Source organism: Ambystoma mexicanum, chromosome 10 (assembly GCF_040938575.1).
Source record: "Ambystoma mexicanum isolate Mex_15411 chromosome 10, UKY_AmexF1_1, whole genome shotgun sequence".
Lineage (NCBI taxonomy): Eukaryota > Metazoa > Chordata > Amphibia > Caudata > Ambystomatidae > Ambystoma > Ambystoma mexicanum.
The window spans coordinates 994,967,900-994,990,821 of NC_090932.1; the positions used below are offsets into that span (position 1 = coordinate 994,967,900).

A 22,922-nucleotide genomic window follows, 5' to 3' on the forward strand; every position below is an offset into this window, starting at 1 on the left:
GAATTGATACTGAAAATATGCAGAGAGCACCCACTGCAGAAGCACCACAGGGAGCGAGATTGTGACAGGACATAGTTTGTGATCGACCATGTGTGCAGTGTACCTCAACAGAGAGAGTTAGAGAGAGTGACACTGAGAGGGAAGACCAAACAAATGCCATATCAAGGAGCACACTGCCTGGATCGGAGATGGCTAATTACATGTACTACACCACAGTGGGTGCGGCCATGGCCATAGATGAATTGACCAAGGTAGGTAGCACAGTGACATGAGTACCAGTTAAATACCCATACTGGCATGTTAGCATGCAAAGTCATATAGGTTAAGTTACACATTCAGCAAACATGGTGACCAATGACGCATGCTCAACATGCAAGACAGTGCTAATGCGTCGGCATGGTGTGACTCCTGCATCACCTTCACCTTGAGCTGTGTCTCCCAATTAGGTCCAGGAGGGACAGTGCATGGGGAAGGGCACGCGGTGCATGGGTGTCAAAGGGTGCAGTGTGTCTCCTCGGACAGTTAAAAAATAAATCCCCCCAAAATATTCCCTCCATGGGCTCACGGACAGCACGGCTATGGAGGACCAGTAGGCCTGTCTCTGCTGGCACCACCATACTGCATTGAATCAGAAGGTGGAAATGGTGCAGGAGTCTCACCACGCAGTAGCCTTGCCTGGTCCTCAGTGGCAGCAGTCATGCGTGACACTGATGTCTCAGGAGGATAGCTCAGCAGCAACATGCTCGCTGTTAGGCAGAATCATATGCAGTACCCTTTGGGACCACCACACACAATTAAGACTACAAGTGCAAGTACAAATTCACCTTTGGTACAAGCCTGTACTACACCGTAAAGTGGTAGCTATGGCTGAGCAGCCACACTTATCTCAAGAGTAAAGTGAGCAGTACCAGAAGTTACACAAAGGACAGCAATTACTATGGTTCAAACAAACACTGACCCAAGGTCTCTGAGTAAAAGAATATACATTTATTTACACCATCAGTTATAAAACAGTTCACTATTATCAAGCAGCAGAAAATCACAGTCTTAATTGACTACAATAAAACCCAATCAATTCTGGACAAGTTAGGCTCAAAATGAATTGTGAGCAAAATGGCACTCCAGTAATTTAAAAGGGAGGAAAGGCAAGATTATTCAAAATCAATCAGCACCAACATGTTAATAGGCAGGCAATCTTGAAAAGGCTTATTACAACTAGGATTCAAGTCAATAGGCCTGGGCCAATGTTAATGGTTCAGAGTCTTTGCATAGGATCTCACAGTTCAAAGTAGTTTGCGGTTAGGTCTTTGCCAAGAGTTCAAAACGAAGTTGGTTGGAAGAAAAGCTATTCAAAGGAGTAGAGAAGGACAAGCCTTCGGAGAGGTGAAAGATTTAAAACACTTTCACGGTGGTCGGATGGAACGAACGACTGGATTTGCACAGTACCTTAAAAGAAGAAGAATGCTGTAGCTGAGGCAGAAGTTCCTGGCAGTTCCTGCAGGCTCAGGGTTCCTGAAGCAACTGTCGTACTGACAAGAAGGAGGAAGACTGGAGGGTCCTGCACTTCCCAGGAAGAAGCCAGCAGCAGAGCAAAACGTTGAATAAAAGGTGTGCTACATAAAACACAAACAGGTTCCTCTCCACCTGGCTATCCGGTTCACTGCAGTGATGCACAACGAATTCGACCAAGAAGAGGACCGGTGTCTGGCGTTTGGTGAGCTGGTTGGTCCCACCAGGCTCAAGGGAAGAAGATTCCTTTCAGATCTCCTCTGTCATCGAAGGTTCAGGCGATTCGGACCTGCAGCAGGGCTTCCTCCGGAATGTCCAGTGGTTGTACCAGTCCTCTTCCTTCAGCTCCTCTTCTGTTGTCTCGAAACAGTGGCGACTCAGCCTTCCAAGTCCCAGAGACCTGCTTTTTATGCAGTTTTCCCCCATTCACACAGCCTGGCTGTCAATCACACAGCAGGGTGGCTGTCCTGGCAGGACAGTCACCTAGCCAATCAAACTAGAGTGCGACTTGGGTCTCCAAGGAGACCCTGTGCATGGGGCCTCAAACCCCTCCCTCACATCCTGTCCATCCAGACACTCATGCGCCTAAGGAGGGCTTCTGTGCACAAGCACGGTAAAGGACAGCAGACAAAGGAACCAAACCTGGTTTGGTGCGCAGAGTAAAACACGAGAAAGACCTTTACAAAAAGAAATGGAGAATAAAGCCAACCGGAACCAAATAAAAATAAAAGGAATCCAGCGGGTTACAGATCGGGGCTACCACCATAGCCCCTAACGTTACCGATCCTTTTTTCATATCTCGCGGTAAAGTAAAAATGGTACATACCACTGCCACCAGCCAAATATTAGAGAAAGGGGAACAACATTTTTTTTCCATGAGAAACAGACAAAAAGGGATAACTATTAACCCTTCCAGTACTCTATTGGAAGATAGGTTGTACTGGGTCTATGAATTTAAAATGACTAGTAAAGTCAATGGCAACTTTACATGTTCTGGGAGGCAGTAGTCAGTCCCAGAAAATGGAGTTTAAAGTGGGAAGTCTAAAAAGACAACCCTGTGTCACTGCACTAAATGTGCTATGTGACACACAGTAAAAAGATGATGCCTATGGAGTAGGTGAGACTCCATCTTCCATGAAAAACACATGTAAGAGTGGGAAAAAAGGTTCACACTCTTACCAGCTGAAAAAAATGAATCCTAGATATCCAGCAAAGCTGCTGGGGGACTCAATAGGTAAGGGAAATTAGCCATAATGGAGAATTCTCCCTAACACTCGCCCTCCCCCAGACTAAGGGAGGGCGATTCATCCAGGAGTAGATTAAATCCTCCTGTCCCCAGACTAAGGGACAGGAGGATTTAATCTACTCCTGGATGAATCTCTTCACTCTAGTCGGTTACACACATCCTAGAGAGACCATAAGCATTTTGGCGGTGACATCCTGACCTGTGCTCAATGGTGAAATCAAACCCTTGCAGGCAGATTGGCCATCTCAGTAGTTTTGGGTTTCCCCTTTCATTTGCATTAACCATCTCAAGGGTTGGTGGTCTGTCTGAATCACAAAAGTATATCCATACAAGTATGGTCTAAACTTCTTCAGAGACTACATAATAGCAAAGCATTCACGCTCAATGGTTGCCCTCCTTGTTTCTGGTTCCTTCAGCTTCCTGCTGATGAAGCAAATGGGGTGCTCCCTACCTTTCTCATCCAGTTGACTAAGGACTGCATCTATGCCTGTATTGGATGAATCTTTCTGCACAATGAAGGGTTGGTGATAATCAGGAGCTCTTAGGACTGGAGTTTGACATGGGCTCTCTTCCAGTTTTCAAAGGCTTGAATTCACTTCTCATTCCATCTAATGTTTTTAGGGAATTTTGGAGAGGAGACTACATTCAAAGGAGAGGGTATAGTGCCATAGTTCTCTATGAAAATCCTGTAGTATCCAGTGAAGCCTAGGAAGGTTCTCATCTGGGTTTGAGTAGTAGGGGTGGCACAGTTTTTTACAGTTTGTAGTTTGCTTGGCAATGGCCTTATTTCACCTCCTCCTACCTCATGACCAAGGTAGACCACTTTGCTCTGACCAATTTGACATTTGCTTGCATTTATGGTCAGATGGGCCTGCTCAAGAGCCTGCAATTCAAATCCTAAGTGGTCAACATGTTCTTTCCAAGTAGGGCTGAACACTGCAATGTCATCCAAGTATGCCATTGTCACACTCACCTGTGTCTCTGCAGGAGCGATGGACGAGCCTCCCTTGACCCTGAGTTCTCACTTCCCTTGTTTCACCCGGAGGGATACCTGTCAAATACAAGATGTACACTCAGACCTGAATTCACCCGATTCCCATGGGCCCTTCCCTTCTCTTTACTGTGTACTGTGATGTCTCCTACAGTTTACCTTGATTTTTCGTAAGGTGTGCACTCCATCCTGCATTCGCAGGGGCGTGATTCACTCACAGGGATGATGCCAATGTCTGTTGGCTGAGTTCTGATGCTGGACGCTGTTATAGGCCTTCACAGCGAGGCAGAGTGTTCAATGCGCCAGTTTCTTCACTGGCTAGAAAGTCCTTTCCACAAGTGAACGTTGCGCGGAGGATGTTGAGTGTCCAGAATTGTCAGTATTGTCTTTATTTGGCAAGGTAATCGCTGCGTGTAGCAGTCAGCTGCTGGTAGGTATGCGCAGCATCATAGATTCGAACGCGCCTGGTAATGTCTCTCCTTTCCCTTGCAGGAGTGGATTATGGGGGATTAGCGCCTCGAGTCTGGGTTCAGCGCGACTGGAGACTTGGTGTTCTGGTAAGTATGGGCGGAGACTTTGGTAAGTATGCACCGCGTTATTAGAGAGAGCGCAGTGAATAAAGTCTCCGCGTTATTGGAGCGAGCGCAATGAATAATGTCTCTTCTTTCTTTTGCAGGAGTTTGAGCGCTCGTACTACAGACCTGGATCCAGCATCGCGGGAAGATTCGGTGAGTATGCGCAGCGTTACTGAAGTGTGCGCGCTAACGCACTTCTTCTTTGTGCTTACAGGTGCCGGTGTAGAAGTCCCCTCTTGACCAAAGAAAGCTGCGGCGTGGAGAAAGCACAGAGGTTCATCCGGAGCAGGTAAGCAGAAGCAGAATGATCCGGAGCAGGTAAGCAGGAGCAGGATGATCCGGAGCATGGCAAGTGTGTTGCTGATGCAGCTCACAGTAGCAACACGAAGCACTGGAAGAATCTTGGGTGTGGCTTACATAGACAGCCACACCCGAACACTAGAGAGCTCATGAATTATCATGCACTTCCTGTTTGGCAACAGGAAGTGTTAACCAGGAAGTTACTACAAACGCGAGGAAGGAATTAAAAGAAGGCCTGCTATGGGTTTTTTGTGTGCCTATGCCAGGCCTGCCAGCGTTTCTTTTTTGTGTTTCTTTGGCTAGCTGTAGGTCCTTGCTGGCCTCTATTTATTTATTTATTTATTTATTACATTTATATAGCGCATAGGCAGCCAAGGGGCATTGTGGCGCTGTTACTTGTAAAGGAACTTAGTTACAGGTACAGGTATAGGTTGTGCCTTGGGTTACAGTGAGGCAGGAACCTGTGTCAAGCAGTAAGGAGAATCATACAACTGAGTACATCATAGTACATCATACATGTCAGTCATTAAAGTTTAAAACATGAGAGGTTGGTTAGGTGAACAAGGTAGTTTTCATGTCTTTGCGGAAAGCAGTCAGTGAGGGTTCAGCTCGCAGAGAGGTGGGGAGGTTGTTCCAATGTAGTGCGGCAAGGTAGGGGAAGCTGGCGCCACCTGCTCTAGCTCTTTTTACCCTGGGCACGGAGAGCATATTGGCATAGGGTGTCCTGGTGGGTCTTGTGGACGCGACTGGGTGGATTCTCTGAGATAGGTACACTGATGCTGAGAGATGGACACATTTGTGGGTGATGCTTAGCGCCTTGAATATAACCCTTTCCTTTATGGGGAGCCAATGGGATACTTTTCTGGCAGCGGTGATGTGCTCTTTCTTGGCAATGCCCTGTGCAGCGCGCAGGGCGCTGTTCTGAATTATTTGCAGCTTCTCGAGGTTTTTGTTGGAGGTCCCTAAGAAGAGAACATTACAGTAGTCTAGTCGGGAACCAGTTATGGCTCTAGCTATGTTGGTGCAGGTGTCTTTTGACAGAAAACGCCTGATTGTGTTGAGGAGTTTTGCATGGTAAGTCGCAGAGGAGGCGATTGCGTTTACTTGTCTGGTCATGGATAGGTTAGAATCTAGATAGACGCCTAACGTTTTTACTGTGTCGAGTACTGGAATTCTGATTGAGTCAATGGTAAAGTGGCTAAACTGGGAGTCAAGTTTCTTGAGGGTGTCGGGGATCCTACGAGAAGGAGCTCAGTTTTGTCAGATTTAAGGCAAAGGCCGTTGATGGCCATCCACATTTGGATTGTGTTGTATATGTTGTTAAGAGTTGCGCAGTCAGTGTCATAGTTACCTGTTAGTGTGAGGAGGATCTGAGTGTCGTCAGCGTAGTTGGTGTAGGAGATGCCCATGGCATCAAGGATAAGGAAGAGGGGGCGGGTAAAGATGTTATAAAAGGTCGGGGAGAGGCAGGAGCGATGGTGGGTGATGCAGTGGCTAGGTCAGAGAAGACCTGCATGGTTCTGCCTTGGAGGAAGGAGGTGATCCAAGTGGTAGCTTCTTGGGAGAAGTTGGCTGTGGAGGTTAGGTGATGGCAGAGGATGTCGTGATCTACAAGATCGAAAGCTGCAGAGAAATCCAGGAGAAGGAGCAGGACAGGTTTGCCGTGGTCTCTAGCGTCATCCATTTGGTTTTTGAGGACGAGTAGGGCGGTCTTTGTCCCGTGCCTAGGCCGAAAGCCAGATTGTCTCAGTCCTAAGAGGTTATGCTCTTCGAGGAAGTGCTGGACCTGCAGGTAGGCTGCCTTGTCTTGAATCTTGAGGAGGAATGGGACTGTGGTAATGGGGCGGTAGTTGTTGGGGGAGTAGGGGTCAAGTGTAGGTTTTTTTATGAGAGGTCAGACCCATGCTTCCTTGAGGCACGAGGGGACTCTCCCTGTGGTGAAGGAGGCATTGACGAAGGCTGTTAGGAAAGGAGCAAGGGTGTCTGAGCAGTCTTTGATGATGGAGGCAGTCTTTGATGATTCATGAAAATCATCAAACCCTCCAATTGCAAAGGGGACCCCTTTGCAATTGGAGGGTTTGATGATTTTCATGATGTTGATCATGTCTTTTTCCTGAATGGTTTTGAAAGAGAAGGTAGGGGCAGCCTCTGTGGGTGAGGAGAGGGGGGAGGCTGGGGGAGGGGTGGGGGGCGGGGAGCGCTAGTTTAGTGTTCAGAATTTTGGTTTGGAGTGAGCTGATTTTATTGCGCATGGCTGTTTGTATGTTGTCACACAATGCTTTATCTTTGGTGAAGTTTTGAGGGGTTGGTGTAGGGGTCTCCAGTTCCCTGAATATGGCAAACATTTCCTTGGTGTTTGATTTGGCCTCGGAGATTCTATCTTCAAATGATTTGGCTTTAGCTTTGATGATGGCTTTCTTATATTCATTTGCGAGGGATTTTAAGTTAAGTTTGTCTTTGTCATCACGGGATGTTTGCCATTGAGCTAGTGCTTCTCGCTTGTCTGTGCGCAGTTTGAGGAGGTATTGGGTGAACCAGGAATTAGTGTGGCTGGTAGGTTTGGTTTTGCGCAGCTTAAGTGGGGCAATAGCATTGATTGCTGCCGTGATAGAAGAGTCGTAGTTCTTGGCAAGGGTTTCTGGGTCGTTGGAAAAGGGAGGTCTAAAGGCAGGTCCCTGTAGGAAGGGTAAGAGTCTTTCTTTGGTCAGTTGGCGGGTACTTCTTGTGAGAGCTGGTTGCAAGGGTTTGGGGGGGGGGTGGGGAGGAGGTTGGGATGTTGAAGGTGATGTTGTGGTGGTCGGACCATGGGGTGGGGGTATTGCCTGTGACTGTGAGGGGGCAGTTGTGATGGGCTATCCAGTCTAATGATCTGCCTAGTGCGTGAGTAGGGTCTGTGATGGTGTTGGCGAATCCTAGAGTGTCTAGAGCTGTGTCAAGTGATTTGGCACCAGGGTCTTTCGTGTCATTCAGGCCTAGGTCGATGTCCCCAAGGAGAATGACTTTGGATGACTTTTTTAGATTGTCAGCCAGGAGGTGAGTGAGTGATGCCTGGAAGTCTCCCAGGGGGCTGATAGATGAGATGTAGGGTGATGGTGCAGTGATGCGAGATAGTCAGTTTCAATTGAAGGTAGTCGCTGTTGTTGTTTATAGTTTTGTCAACCTTTCTGATGGTGATCGAATCTTTGGCTATGAGAGCGACACCGCCTCCTGTGGTCAGGCGATCTGGTCTCGTGATGGCATAGCCTGGTGGGAGAGCGAGGGATAGAGCGGGGCCTGAGGCTTCGTGTAGCCAGGTCTCAGTGACCATCTGGCTGCTTTCATTATGCTGGCATGCAGATTCTTTACTGTAGGCATCTCAATGTTTTCTGGCGGATCGTAGACCGATGTTCTGGAGTTTCGACCATATATAGTAAAGAAGGGTGTTGCTTGGGTTGATGAGTGTGTTGAATTGTTGTAGGCATACTCGGCCATCCATAGTATTTCTGTCCAGCTTTGGCTTGTTTGGTGTAATAGACAGTGCAAATACTGTTCCATGGTCTGGTTCATGCACTCGGTGTGGGCGTCCATTTGAGGATGGTGACTAGAAGACGGACAAACTTCTACTCTTGCCAGGGCACAACATTTTTTACAAAAATGAGATACAAATTGGCTGCCTCTATCAGAAACGATTACGGTAGGGAATCCGTGTAACTTGACGATTCGGTCTAGAAAAACCTGCGCCAGAGTCTGAGCTGAAGGAATACCTTTTAGAGCTATGAAATGGGCAATTTTGGAGAAGAGGTCCACTACTATGAGGAGGGTATTATAACCTGAGCTAGGAGGTACGTCAATAACAAAGTCCATTGATACTGTGTGCCAGGGCATTGGCGGAATGGTGATTGGCTGAAGGAGGCCGGCTGGTTTTTGCCTGGATGTCTTGTATTGTGCACACACCTCACAGGTGCCTATGTAGGTAGCAATATCCTCTCGCCAAGTTGGCCACCAATAAGATTTGCTTACTTTCTTCATGGTTTTGGCTATACCTGGATGGGCTTCTAACAGCGAGTCGTGATAGTCTGATATAATTGATTGTTGCAGGTCCTTAGTTGGAACGTAGAGGCATTTTTGGTAGTATGGTACTTTGTCTTGAATGGTGAACTGATCGCCCTTCGTGTTCCAAGCCAGTAGGTCTTCTTCAGATATATTTTCTTTCATTGCTTCCTGCAGTGTTTTTAATGGAGATGGGCCGATGCAGAAGTCTAGAATTTTATGGCTGGGTATGATCTCCACCGGGTTAGGGGTATTGTAGACTTCCTCTCTTGTGCCAATGCGCGATAGTGCATCCACCTTCCCGTTCTTAACTCCGGGGCGGTAGGTGATCACAAAGCTGTATTCCATTAAGATTAGGGCCCAACGGAGCTGCCTAGAAGACTGAGCTTTTGTGGAGCGTAAGTTTTGCAAGTTCTGATGATCTGTTATTATTGTGATGGTGTGTTTTGCTTCTAGTAGGTAATGTCGACATTCACAGAGTGCGCTCTTGATTGCTACGAGTTCTTTCTCAGAAATCGCATAGTTTAATTCTGCTGGGGAGAATTTCCTTGACCAAAAGGCAATGGGATGAAGGCATCCGGTTTTGGGATTTTGTTGAGACAATACGACCCCCATGGCAATGCTTGAAGCGTCCGTTTCCACGATGTACGGTAAATCGTGCTGTGGGTGTTGCAGTATTTGGGCTGAGGTAAATTTTTCCTTGAGGGCTCGGAGGCTTCTTCCACCGCTGGTGTCCATTCGAACTTTCGGTGTTTGCACAGCTAGGGCGTAATTGGATGTACAATATTTGAGAATCCTGGTATGAAGCGTCGATAGAAGTTTGCAAAACCTAGGAAACTCTGTACTCCCTTTACAGACGTGGGTGAGGACCAAGTGAGGATTGCCTCCACTTTTCTATTGTCCATCTTGATTCCCTGCGGTGTCAGTACATATCCCAGAAACTCCACCTGGGTGACGTGGGAGGAGCATTTTTTCTAGTTTTGCATACAGTTGGTTTTCACGCAGTTTGCGGAGTACTGCTCGCACATGGGTTATGTGTTCTTGGCGAGTGGTGGAGTAAATCAGAATGTCATCAATGTAGACGAATGTTCAGACATCCAGGAGTTCCCGTAATACATCATTCATAAAATGCTGGAACGCAGCCGGGGCATTGCAAAGCCCAAAGGGCATGACCTGGTATTCATACAAGCCGTAGCGGGTACAGAACACAGTCTTCCACTAGTCCCCTTTCTTCATGCGTACCAGGTGATATGCACCGCGGAAGTCTAGCTTTGTGAAAATCTTTGCTTGTCTCACCTGGTCTATGAGTACTGGGATCAGAGGTAATGGGTACTTATTTTTTATGGTGTCTTGATTTAGGGCCCAGTAATCAATACACGTGCTTAGGTCCCCCTCTTTCTTAGGTATGAAGAAGAGTGGGAGGCGGCTGGTGACTTAGATGGACTAATGAAGCCGTTGGCCAGGTATTGGTCCAAGTAGGTCCGTAGATGAGTGTTTTCTTCCTCTGTTAATGCATAAATGCGGCTGCATGGTACTTGTGCCCCTGGTTGCAGATTGATCTGGCAGTCATAAACTCGATGTGGTGGTAGCGTATTAGCTTGCTCCTTCGCGAACACATCCTGGAACTACTGGTATTCCACTGGTAAGTTGCCCTCCAAGCATAAACCTGCTATCTTTACCTGTGAAGTTAACAATGGGTTTCTTTGGATCCCTTTGTTGTCATAGCAAGAGGTGCATTCCGTGGAAAAGAGTAAGCTTCAAGCTTGTCAATCTATCTTTGGGTTGTGCGTCTCTAGCCATGGTATCCCAAGAATCAGCTGGAATTGGGGTGCAGCGATAAGGGCAAATCTAATACTTTCCCTATGGCCATCTTGGCAGATTAAGGTGAGGGTGGAAGTACACTGTGTTACTGGTCCCGAAAGGAGTTGTGTGCCATCCACAGCTGTCACACTTTCAATGGTGTCCTTACGGTGGAATGCCAATCCCAAGGTCTTTGCGGTGTTGATGTCCAAGTAGTTCCCAATAGCCCCACTGTCTATGAAAGCCTTGAGGGCATGCATTCGGGTGGGCTGTGAAAGATGTACCAGAACCACAGGAATACTGAAATGTTAGATCTGAATGCCCAGTTCCTGGCTCGACAGACCGACCTCTACATCTGCCGGGCGTTGGAGTTTTCTGCTTCAGTGTCTTCCCTTGTGTTATTTAGTACCCCCATTGTCTTCCGTGGAGGTTTAACCATGCAGTTCCGGAGAAAGTGACCAGATTGGCCACAATATAAGCAAAGTTTTCCCTGACGCCTCCATTCTCTCTGTGCTTTGGTGAGTAGTCCCCTGAGAACACCCAATTGCATGGACTCTGAGTGTGTTTCTGAGGCCTGTCGATTGGATGTTTCTTTTGGTCGGACATACACTGGTCTATGTTCTGATCTGATTTGGTCAGCCTTGCGATCCTGTAACCGGTGGTCTAGTTGCATAGTTAGATCGAAGTATTCACTACAATCTTCGGGAGGATTAACTACTTGTGCCAAGACATCTTTTAATTCTCATCTCAGTCCTCGATAGAATAACGTTGTTCGTTTCTCTTCTGGTCAACTTGATTCGTCTATTAGACGATTGAATGTGGCGACATATGAAATAAGATCCTGACCACCCTGTCACAGAGAGAGTAGCTCACCATCCAGGGCCTGAGCTCTAGTCCGATGGGCAAATAGTTTTTCCAGTTCACGCTGAAAACCTGGGTAATTTCTCAGTAAAGGGTCGTCCCTAAACACTAACTGGACAGACCAGTCCGCCACGTGCCCTCCTAAATAGGAGAGGACGAAAGCTTGGTCGTTCTGAAAAATGTCTTGTTTGCATATGAAATGTATGCGGCATTGATTCATGAATGCCCCAAATTTCTTGGGATCCCCAGAGAAGCGTTCCGGGTGTGCTAAAGGGATATTGCCTGGAAGCAATACCTGAACGGGTGTGACTACAGGTGCCACGGTAGGCTGCCCCTGAGGGACTCCACCTGCTATGGGTGCTAGACAAGCTTGGGTCTGTAAGAGCTGTCTTGCCAAGTCGTCTGTTTTGTCCCTGTTGACTACCAGTTTGCTCCTTAAGGCATTTGTCTCAGAGCGGGCTGCATGCACCTCGGCCGTAGTTCGCCTAACAATAGGGAAAGCTGGTCGACCTTGGAGGTTTCCATCGCTCGGTCAGAGGTATTGAGGATGGCTTTGTGTTCTGTCACACTCACCTGTGTCTCTGCAGGAGCGATGTATGAGCCTCCCTTGACCCTGAGTTCTCACTTCCCCCTTTTCACCTGGAGGGATACCTGTCAAATACAAGATGTACACTTAGACCTGAATTCACCTGATTCCCCTGGGCCCTTCCCTTCTCTTTACTGTGTACTGTGATGTCCCCAACGGCTTACCTTGATTTTTAGTAAGGTGTGCACTCCATCCTGCATTCACAGGGGCGTGATTCACTCACAGGGATGATGCCAATGTTTGTTGGCTGTTTTCTGATGCCAGACGCTGTTATATGCCTTCACAGTGAGGCAGAGCGTTCAATTTGCCAGTTTCTTCACTGGCTAGAAAGTCCTTTCCACAAGTGAACGTTGCGCGGAGGATGTTGAGTGTCCAGAATTGTCCGTATTGTCTTTATTTGCCATGGTAAGCGCTGCGTGTAGCAGTCAGCCGCTGGTAGGTATGCGCATCGTCTTACGTGCCTGGTAATTTTTTTTTTTTTTTTTTTATTGGTTAAGTATAGTTAAACCTTAAACATTACATCCTTATTCCTTTAGTAAAATCATTGTTCCTTTGTTAAAACTTCCTTAGTTCCAATTCTCTTCAGACAGTAATTACCAGATCATTGTCATAGTCTCTCCGTTACCTTATGATCCACTGTTCCAGTAGTCCAAGGTTTGGGTAATCAAGGTAACTCGATCATTAATTACCTAGGACTACTCTTAGCTTTCTCTTACAGATCAGACCCTTGCTCCTCCTGATTCAGGTTTAACATTTCAACAAATTTTAATGCATCAAGAGTTTTGCCAATTTTTTCAACAGTGAGGAGTCTTTCCCAATAGTTTTCTTCCGTCTCCTCGGTGATATTCATTATGTAGCTTCCCATATAGATCTCTCTTTTGCATTCTAAAGCTGGGCAGATTAACATAACATGTCTTATCGTTTCCAGTTGGTCCTTCCGTTTACAGAATCGACAATATGCAGCTGTTCTTTCAATTTGCCTTCTTTTCCATTTCACTTCTCTGCAATTCCAGATGTTCAGTCTGCAGCGCAGCAGCAGGTCCCGGTAATGCTCAGTTGGAAATTTCAACAGATATGGAGGTAAGATGTTCAAGCCTTTTTTTCCCAGATGATGTTATAACATAGATTTCATTTCAATCTTTGTTCCTGGGTTTCCTCCCAGTCTTTTTTCCGAATCACTCTTTTTGCTTTATCCGGGTTATTCTTTAGGGTATCCTCCAAGAGATTTACTTGCTCCAAATGAGCCTTACATCTGCTTTTCCAGTCATTAAGGATTTTGTCTTCATTCAAGATATTTGTCTGAGCTAGAATTTCAAATGGTTTTGATGGTGTATCCAGAATGCACTTTCTATACAATGATAGAGATTTCCAAAGTGCGACAGAGTTTACTGATTGGAGTCTGAGCTCAGTTCTTATGAGCTTCACTGGTAATGAGGTTAGTAGGCGCAAGACTTTATGCCAGAAATACGCTTCACAGAGATTTCAAACCTCCCATCTAAGGGCTAAGAGTGCTTCAGTGCCATAAGTGATGACCGCCACCACTTTTTGCTTGAAGAAGGTTACAATTGGAGTTAAAGAAAACTTCCCATATCTGCGATGTAAGCAAATCCCTTGGTTTGTCAGAGCCACTAGTTTTTCCCGGATCAGAGAATAGTGCGCCTGTTCGTTGCAGTTTTTGTTGATCATTATCCCCAGGTAGAGTGTCATTTCCACTTCCTCCAAATTCTGGTTTTCTAATGACCACCTTATAGTTTTTCCGGACTGCTTCCTGCCCCGGCTAGATTTCATAGTTAAGATCATAGATTTTTTGATATTCATCTTCATGCTATTTTCCTTTAGGTAGTTGTTAAAAGTCTCAATCCGTCTTTGTAGGCCTATTGGTGTTTGATCTATGAATACCGCATCATCAGCGTACAGCATCCAAGGTATTTCTTTTCCGTTTATTTTCGGCGGGAATGCACGGATCTTCTCCTGAGCGGTTTTCATATCGGCCATATATATAGGACGAAGAGGAATGGGGCGGTGTCCAGTCAACTGGTCGACAACAAACTGGTTGACTGCAATTTGGTCGACACCATTTGGTCGAATGCCAAATGGTCAAATTTTTTTTTTTTTTTATATATATGTGTTTTGTGGGTTTTCGTGTGGGGAAAAAAAATAAAAAAGAAAAAAAAGGGGGTTGGGGGGGACCCCCCCAAAAAAAACCAAAAAATGGGTAAAAAAAAAAAAAAAAAAAAATTCGACCATTTGGCATTCGACCAAATGGTGTCGACCAAATTGTCTGTCGACCAAATGTTTTCGACCATTTGACTGGTAACCGAATGGGGCTACTGCACAACCCTGCTTGATTCCTCTAGAGGTTCTAATCCTCCTCGAAAGTACCCCATTACTTGTGATTTGGACTTTAATTGAGGTATCTGTGTATAATGTTTTAATAGCTTCAAGTAGATCCTTGGGGCGCCCCCAATTTCTCATCTTTGACCACAAGAGCTCTCTATTGATTCCATCGAAGGCTTGTTCGTGGTCAATAAATGCTAGGTAAAACTTTTTTTCCCAGCTATTGTCTTTGCCTTAAAAAAGTTGATCAAGAATAGAATCAAGGCGGTGCCAACTCCACTTACAAAAGCTGTCTGTCTTTCGTCTAGGATTTTCGCCTCAAAGGCCCATTTTTTTAGGTCTCTCAATAGCAGTGATGCAAATAGTTTGCCAATTGAGTCTAGGAGCGCTATGGGCCTATAGTTCCTAGGGTTTTCACGGTCTCCCTTCTTATATATCGGTACTATGTAAGCCTCCGTCCATGTGGCTGGTATTTGTTTAGTTTTCATGATTTGTTGAAATAGTATATATATTAGATCCGTCCAGGTCTCACAGTTTTCTTTTAGTAATTTGTTGGAAATGCCGTCTGGGTCAGCTGCTCTTGAGGTACTAAGTTTTTTTATTAGGATTCGGATATCATCCTTATCAAAGTTCAAGGCCCAGGGAATTGTGTCAGAGATCTCTTTTATGGTTTTTTCCCCACTTTCGCCTTCATAAAGAGCAGTGTAGTGTTCAAACCATTTGTCTTCTGAGACTTGATTGATACCTACGGCAGATTGATTGTGCTCTCTGTCGTTAAGTAAGTCCCAAGTGCCTCTAGCGTTATTTGTTGATATGGCTGCTATCATTTTTTCGGCATCTCTCTGCATTCTTAAATATCGAGTTTGTCTCAGCCAGTTTTTATATGTTTGTTGACATTTTCTCTGGAGTTCGTATCTTTCTGTGCCGTTTTTCTTTTTTATGAGTCTCAATTCTGACCTATATTGTTTCCTTCTCAACACAAGTTGTTCATCATACGCATGTTTTTTCTTAATGTTCTTTTTTTGAGTTGGATCATACTTAATCTCATGGGCTTCCAGCAGCCATTTGTAATCAACCAGCTCCTCATTGTTGTTTATCGCTTCTTTATATCCAAGTACTAGATTCGGGATTGCCTGATTTTTAATTCTCAAACGGTTTCTTCCCCCTGTAGCCTCAGTTTCCATTGCTCTTTCGGTCCCTCTATTAGTTCTTATTTCCGAGGCGAGTTCAATTGCTATCAGGCATGGATCACTACTCGTTTGTTTTGCTATTGTAAAGGAAAGTATCCGCTCCAACGTGTTTCCTCCCACAAAGCAATAATCTAAGCAAGTGCCTGATTTTCCACTGTGCCAGGTATTGGCCCCCTGGAGATCTCCCTTAGTCTGGCCATTTAACATCTTCATCTCACGGATTCTCATTTCTTGCATCCATACTTTTTCCTTTCCTAGCAGATGTTCAGTTGCTTTGATCTTACCATCTTTATCCAGCAGTTTGATATTTAGATCGCCATTTAATAATATCAGCTGATCATTCCCCTCCATCATGGACTGATCAATTACCTCCATTATTGACGTTATAAAGTTCGTCTGACCCTGCATATTCTCACTCCAGTAGGCATTAATCAGGACCATTTGTTTCGGGCTTTTTGGACATTCCACTTCAGATGTTACTTTCAGGATTTGCACATATGGGTTTGGTGTTAGATGTTCCATTACTTTTAGTGGACATTCTAGTTTCTTAAGTATCAGGAGGCCTCGAAACGGTCTTCCCTTGGGCCCCTTCCTAGCCGGGTTTGTGTAGACTTCATAGCCCTCGCATACAGGGGGTTTACGTAGCCATGATTCTTGTATTGAAATAAAGTCATATTGGGTCAGGAAGCCGCTTTTACTTGAGACCAGATGTTTGAATCCTCTTGTGTTCCACGATGCACAAAGGATCCATTTCTGCTCACTCTCCGTACTCTATTGTTTCTTCTTGGAATTCAAAGCATTTGCCATCCAGGCCCATTCCTTTCCTGACTATCTGCATAGTGGGTTTGTTCTTATCCCTCCTTGAGTTTTCAGAGTTATCCACTGTGAACCTCAGGGTTTTCCATGTCTCTTTACTTTTTTTAGTTGTTAAAGACTCTTCCTCCTGAGACTCTTTCTCTTCTTTGCTTTTTCCATTGTTTTTCTTTGGATTTTCCCCCAGAATTATTGATCTAGTTTTTACTGATATCTCCTTCTTTGTCTCCTTTCTTTGTTTTGTTTGGGCTTTTTCTTTTAATTGCCTAGATTCCTCGCCCAAGTCCTCCAGCAGGAACCCTCTTTTTCTTAAAGTGTCTGATACTTCCAAGAGTTTCCGCTTTGTATTTTTAGACAAGTGCAAGAAAACTTGGTCTAGCCTCTGTTCCTTTGGGAATTCGACTATTTTTATATCTTCCGTTGATATCGTCCTTGGTGACAGGACTTGCTTGCAGAACTCCACCACATAGCTTCTATTTAAGATCGCCCTTCTTGGTCCATTTGCAGCTGTTTCTAGTTTTAAATAACATCCTTTGAATAAAAGGGATTTCTTCGGGGGTGATCTTAGCGGTAGCTCCTTCCTTTTCTTGACTTCAATGTCCTTTTTTTTCCCCTTATCAATTAATTGTTTAGGACAAGGGCTGTCATGGATTTTTTGTTCTATCCTCCCTTTGCTCACCGTATCTTTTCTTTTTTGTTCCAATGTCTTAAATCTAATAGACTCCTGGTCTGAATCCAATTCAATTTCATTTGTGCCTGTTCTTCTTTCTTTTTCCCTGATGTTTTCTTGGGCATTTTTCCAGTGGGACTTTGGCTTCTGATATTCCTTAGATTTTTGGGTTAGGTCTACTGTTTCCCAATTGTCTAAAGTTTGCCAGTCCAAGACACTTATGCTATCCCAGTCTTGCTTCTCACTATCGGATTCCATCAGCTCAATAAGATCACTCAAATTTGCTAGCTGTTCTGGATCCTCCCTGCTTACTTCCCTTAACACCTTTTCTTGATCTTTTAGTGCCTTGGTCTCTATATGTCCACTCATATTCATCTCTCTTCTAGATTTCTTAGCACACTGTGTGTTATCTCTTCTTGGTGGAGTTCGTAAATTTCTCAAAAAGGCTCTTGAGCCATTTACTTTACGTTTGAGGGATTCATTTTTTTTTTTTCCTTTTTCATTCAGTGCACTTGTAATCTCCTTCTCATTTCGATGGGTCGGATCCTTCGGCGTCGCCCCTGCAAATATTGCAAAAGAAGATCGTTCTAAATTTGCAGAGGTCAGTTTGTTAGTTTCCTTTATGCCGGACGGGATCAAGATCACCTCCTCTTGATGTCGCTCCTTTTAATTAGGGAGGTCAGTTGCATCCTTTTTCAATTTCATTGGTCCCTTTCCTTCTTTAGGTTTTGTATCAGTCCAATCCTCCTTATTCCTCTGGCTGTTGTGTTTGTGGGTAATCCTCATCCATTTACAATCGTCTAGGACCGCTTCCATTAGTACAGATTTATCAGTCGCATCTCGCCTAGCTAGGTCACTAAGGCGAGATTGCCAAATTTGAGTTAATTCGGCTTCTTTATTTGTTCTTTCATTTAAGCTCTGCAGGGCCGTGGTCATATTAACATGTTTCTCTTTTATTTGAGTGTTGCTGATGGTTACCACTTGAACAGAATTTTTAATTGCCTCAATGAGCTTAAGAAAAGGGGCATTGTTATAGTTAGCTAGGCCATAACCACTTTTTCAATGTGGTCCAAGTCTTTTTCTCTTTCAGTTTTACAGGCCTCAGTTATTATCCTTAGAATTTGTTTATTCCATATGTCTCCTGTAATCCTGTTTTCGTCTTCCAAGGTTAAGAGGCTGGCTAGATTGCTTCCCGTTTGTTCCTTCCTCATTTCTGCATTTTCCATACCTTCATCCATCATAACCACTGGCAAGATTTTATTTCTCCCGTCCCAAAGTGGCAAATGAGTCCTGTTATGTAGTGACCTTCTGTGTGGGTGTCTGGTAAGGAAAGGAGATGTGTTATGCAAGGGCTGTCTGTGTAATGCTGTCTTGCTGTGAGCCTGTGATGTCACATGGAATGTCACTGTGTGGATGGTGGAATGTTTATCTGAAGGTTCCATACTGAGGCAGTTAGAGCTCCCCTGCCTGGGTGATGGGGCCAGTGCGTATAGTCCATACTCTCATGTATTTATCCTTCATGTAACAGTGTCCTTAAGTTCCTGTAATAGACCTAAGAAGTAACACAAGAAAGTCTGGAAGTCACTTCATAACAATGGCGACGAGGATGGGACGAAATGTTGAAGCGTTTGTTGTTGTTCTACAGTTTAATTTGCATTTACATTATACTACAGTACTTTAGACAAAGCCAGCTGGCTGCCTGCTTGCAAGGAGTCTTGTACTCTGGTGCGCTCCTCATACATTCAAGAGCTAGAACAGTCTTTAATACTTCATAGTAGCTGCTTGCATGCCCAGCATATGACTCAGCCCCAGACAGCCCATTTACAGTACCTTTTCTTTTGTCTGTGAACAAGGGCATTCCCACTCATAACTTCTCTGGCTGCCTGCAAGGGAGAATATGTCTTCCCATCCCCAACAGGACTTATGCCACGTCGAGTTGAGGGCATCATTTTCACCATCAGCCCTCACCAGCTTCACTTCTGTGGGCACTTTTCATACTTTCTGCTTCACCACAGGGCGCCATCACATCACTGGACAGCTTCACTTTTGTTGATGCCTGAAAATGTGGGTTTCCTTGCTCTTCCCCCGCCTTGGCCCTGGGTGATGGGTCTTACTTGTATCTGGGGGCAGTGCTGACCACCACTTTGTCCTCCTCTCTCCTGCACCCCCCGCAGCAGGCTCCTTCAGACTTCAACTTCTTATTATGTGCGCAGGTTCTTCTTGAAAGACATCCTCGTCGCCATTGTTATGAAGTGACTTCCAGACTTTCTTGTGTTACTTCTTAGGTTTATTACAGGAACTTAAGGACACTGTTACATGAAGGATAAATACATGAGAGTATGGACAATACGCACTGGCCCCATCACCCAGGCAGGGGAGCTCTAACTGCCTCAGTATGGAACCTTCAGATAAACATTCCACCATCCACACAGTGACATTCCATGTGACATCACAGGCTCACAGCAAGACAGCATTACACAGACAGCCCTTGCATAACACATCTCCTTTCCTTACCAGACACCCACACAGAAGGTCACTACATAACAGGACTCATTTGCCACTTTGGGACGGGAGAAATAAAATCTTGCCAGTGGTTATGATGGATGAAGGTATGGAAAATGCAGAAATGAGGAAGGAACAAATGGGAAGCAATCTAGCCAGCCTCTTAACCTTGGAAGACGAAAACAGGATTACAGGAGACATATGGAATAAACAAATTCTAAGGATAATAACTGAGGCCTGTAAAACTGAAAGAGAAAAAGACTTGGACCACATTGAAAAAGTGGTTATGGCCTAGCTAACTATAACAATGCCCCTTTTCTTAAGCTCATTGAGGCAATTAAAAATTCTGTTCAAGTGGTAACCATCAGCAACACTCAAATAAAAGAGAAACATGTTAATATGACCACGGCCCTGCAGAGCTTAAATGAAAGAACAAATAAAGAAGCCGAATTAACTCAAATTTGGATGGGTCGGATCCTTCGGCGTCGCCCCTGCAAATATTGCAAAAGAAGATCGTTCTAAATTTGCAGAGGTCAGTTTGTTAGTTTCCTTTATGCCGGACGGGATCAAGATCACCTCCTCTTGATGTCGCTCCTTTTAATTAGGGAGGTCAGTTGCATCCTTTTTCAATTTCATTGGTCCCTTTCCTTCTTTAGGTTTTGTATCAGTCCAATCCTCCTTATTCCTCTGGCTGTTGTGTTTGTGGGTAATCCTCATCCATTTACAATCGTCTAGGACCGCTTCCATTAGTACAGATTTATCAGTCGCATCTCGCCTAGCTAGGTCACTAAGGCGAGATTGCCAAATTTGAGTTAATTCGGCTTCTTTATTTGTTCTTTCATTTAAGCTCTGCAGATTAGCGCCTCGAGTCTGGGTTCAGCACTACTGGAGACTCAGTGGTCTGGTAAGTATGCCTTGAGACTTTGGTAAGTATACACCGCATTATTAGAGAGAGCGCAGTGAATAAAGTCTCTGCGTTATTGGAGCGAGCGTAATGAATAATGTCTCTTTCTTTTGCAGGACTTTGAGCGCTCGGACTACAGACCTGGATCCAGTGTCACAGGAAGATTCGGTGAGTATGTGCAGCATTACTGAAGTGTTCGCGCTAACGCAGTTCTTCTTTGTGCTTACAGGTGCCGGTGGAGAAGTCCCCTCTTGACTGGAGAAAGCTGCGGCGTGGAGAAAGCACGGAGGTTCATCCGGAGCAGGTAAGCAGAAACAGAATGATCCGGAGCAGGTAAGCTGAAGGAGGAGTGTCCGGAGCAAGTAAGCTGAAGTCGATGATCCAGAGCAGGTAAGCAGGAGCAAGATGATCCGGAGCATGGCGAGTGTGTTGCTGATGCAGCTCACAGTAGCAACACGAAGCACTGGAAGAATCTTGGGTGTGGCTTACATAGCCAGCCACACCCGAACACTAGAGAAATCATGAATTATCATGCACTTCCTGTTTGGCAACAGGAAGTGGTAACCAGGAAGTTGCTACAAACACTAGGAAGGAATTAAAAGAAGGCCTGATATAGGTTTTTTGCGTGCCTATGCCAGGCCTGTCAAGCCTCCACCCAGCTTGCCCCAACTACTTGCCTGGTACCCATGACAGCCATGCAGAAGTCCTCCATCCCATTCAGAACTTGCTTGGCCATCCTTTGGAATGTAGCAGGGGCATTCTTTAATCCAAAAGGCATAACCTTAAACTGGTAGAGGTCTGCTGTGGTTGAAAATGCAGTTTCTCCAAGGCATGGTCTGTCAGGGCTATTTGCCAATAGCCTGATGTCAGATCAAATGAACTGAGATACTTGGCTGCACCAAGTTTATCCACCAGTTCATCTGTCCTTGGTAAAGGATGCGCATCAGTCTTCATGGCTGCATTTAGAGCTCTATAGTCCACATAGAATCTCAACTCCTTGCATCCTGCCTTTGGTACTAGAACAACTGGACTAGACCATAGACCATGCATACTGTTGACCTCTTCCTTTATGTGGGTTTTTACATGGTCTGACATTCTATAACCTCTGCTTTTCACAGGTAAACAGTCACCAGTTAGAATTTCATGCTGGCCCCAAGGGGTCAAGCCTGCTGAAACTGAAAACAGGGAGCCAGACTGATTTAACAGAAACTTGTACTCCTCCTGTTGTTCGGATGTCAGATTAGAAGAGAGATTAACTCCTTCTATTTTCTCATCCAAAGGTTGTCCCCTGAGGAGGCCAGGTACAGGTACATTCTCCTCCTCCTCTTGAGCTGAAGCTAGAAGCAAAGCTCCCACTTCTGGTCCTGACACATATGCCTCAAAATGGTTGGTGTGAAAGACTCTGGGAGCCTCGTTAGGTCTGCCTAAGTCCACCAGATAGTTCACCTCTCCAAGTGTTTCCACAACCTTTAAGGGTCCTATCCATTTGTCCTGCAAGGCCCTCTGCCTTGTTTGCACCATAACTAGTACAGGCTGGTCTTGAGCAAACTGAACCATGTTGGCCTTCTGGTCATGCCAATGTTCGACAAGAGCCTGACCTGCTTTCAAGTTATCACTAGCTTCTGCCATCATGTGCATTCTCCTTCGGAGACCTATCACATAGTCAGTCATTCTGACTGGCTTGGGGGAGGAGCACTTTCCAACCCCTCCTTAATCAGGGTAAAAGGACCTCTGACTGGATGGCCATAAAGAATTTCAAAGGGACTGTATCAACTCCCTCCTGAGGGACTTCTCTATAAGCAAAAACAAGGCATGGCAGTAGAAGGTCCCACTTTCTTTTAAGGTGTTCTCCTAAAGCACCTATCATGCTTTTCATAGTACGATTAAACCACTCTACCAGTATATTGGTTTGTGGATGGTAGACTGTAGAGAACTTTTAAGTGACACCACAGTTTTTCCACATGGCTTGCATGTAGTGGGACATAAATGTGGATCCCCTTTCGGATATAACCTCCTTAGGAAAGTAGAGCCTTAGCCACAGCTTGAGCTGTAACAGTTCTCCTAGGTATCGCCTCAGGATATCTAGTAGCATGTCTACTACAACCAGGATAAACCTGTTTCCTGAAGATGTGGGAGGGTCAAGGGGACCAACAATGTTGATGCCCACCCTCTCAAAAGGTACTCCTACCACTGGCAGAGGCACCAATGGTGCCGCATTCTTGGCTCCACTCTTGCCAGAAGTGACAGCTCCTGAAGAATTTGTCAACTTCTGCACCCATTTTAGGCGAGTAGAAGTAGAAGTATAAAGAGAGCCTTTCCTTGGTCTTTTTGAAACTCAAGTGACGAGCCAAAGGTAACTCGTGGGCCAACTGTAGGAACTGGAGTCTGTTTTCTAGTGGCACTACAAGTCTTTTGCTGTCCCCAGGGATAGACTCAGTCGGTTCACTGTAGAAGAGGCCATCTTCCCAGTGCAACCTATGCTTCCCAGGCTCTTGCCCATCAAGCTGAGAAGCTGCCTGTTGTCGAAGACTTTCAAGAGTAGGACACTCTCTTTGTCCTCTGCTGAAGTCTGTCCTGTTGGGTATACCTTCTGCCAGTAAAGACTGCAG

The 22,922-nt window shown here is 45.3% G+C and overlaps 1 long non-coding RNA gene across 1 annotated transcript in view; it reads right to left on the reverse strand.

The window, feature by feature from the left end:
- LOC138491914 (uncharacterized) overlaps positions 1 to 22,922 on the reverse strand; it is a 271,832-nt gene that overhangs the window by 236,387 nt on the left and 12,523 nt on the right. The gene's annotated exons all lie outside the window — the stretch shown is intronic.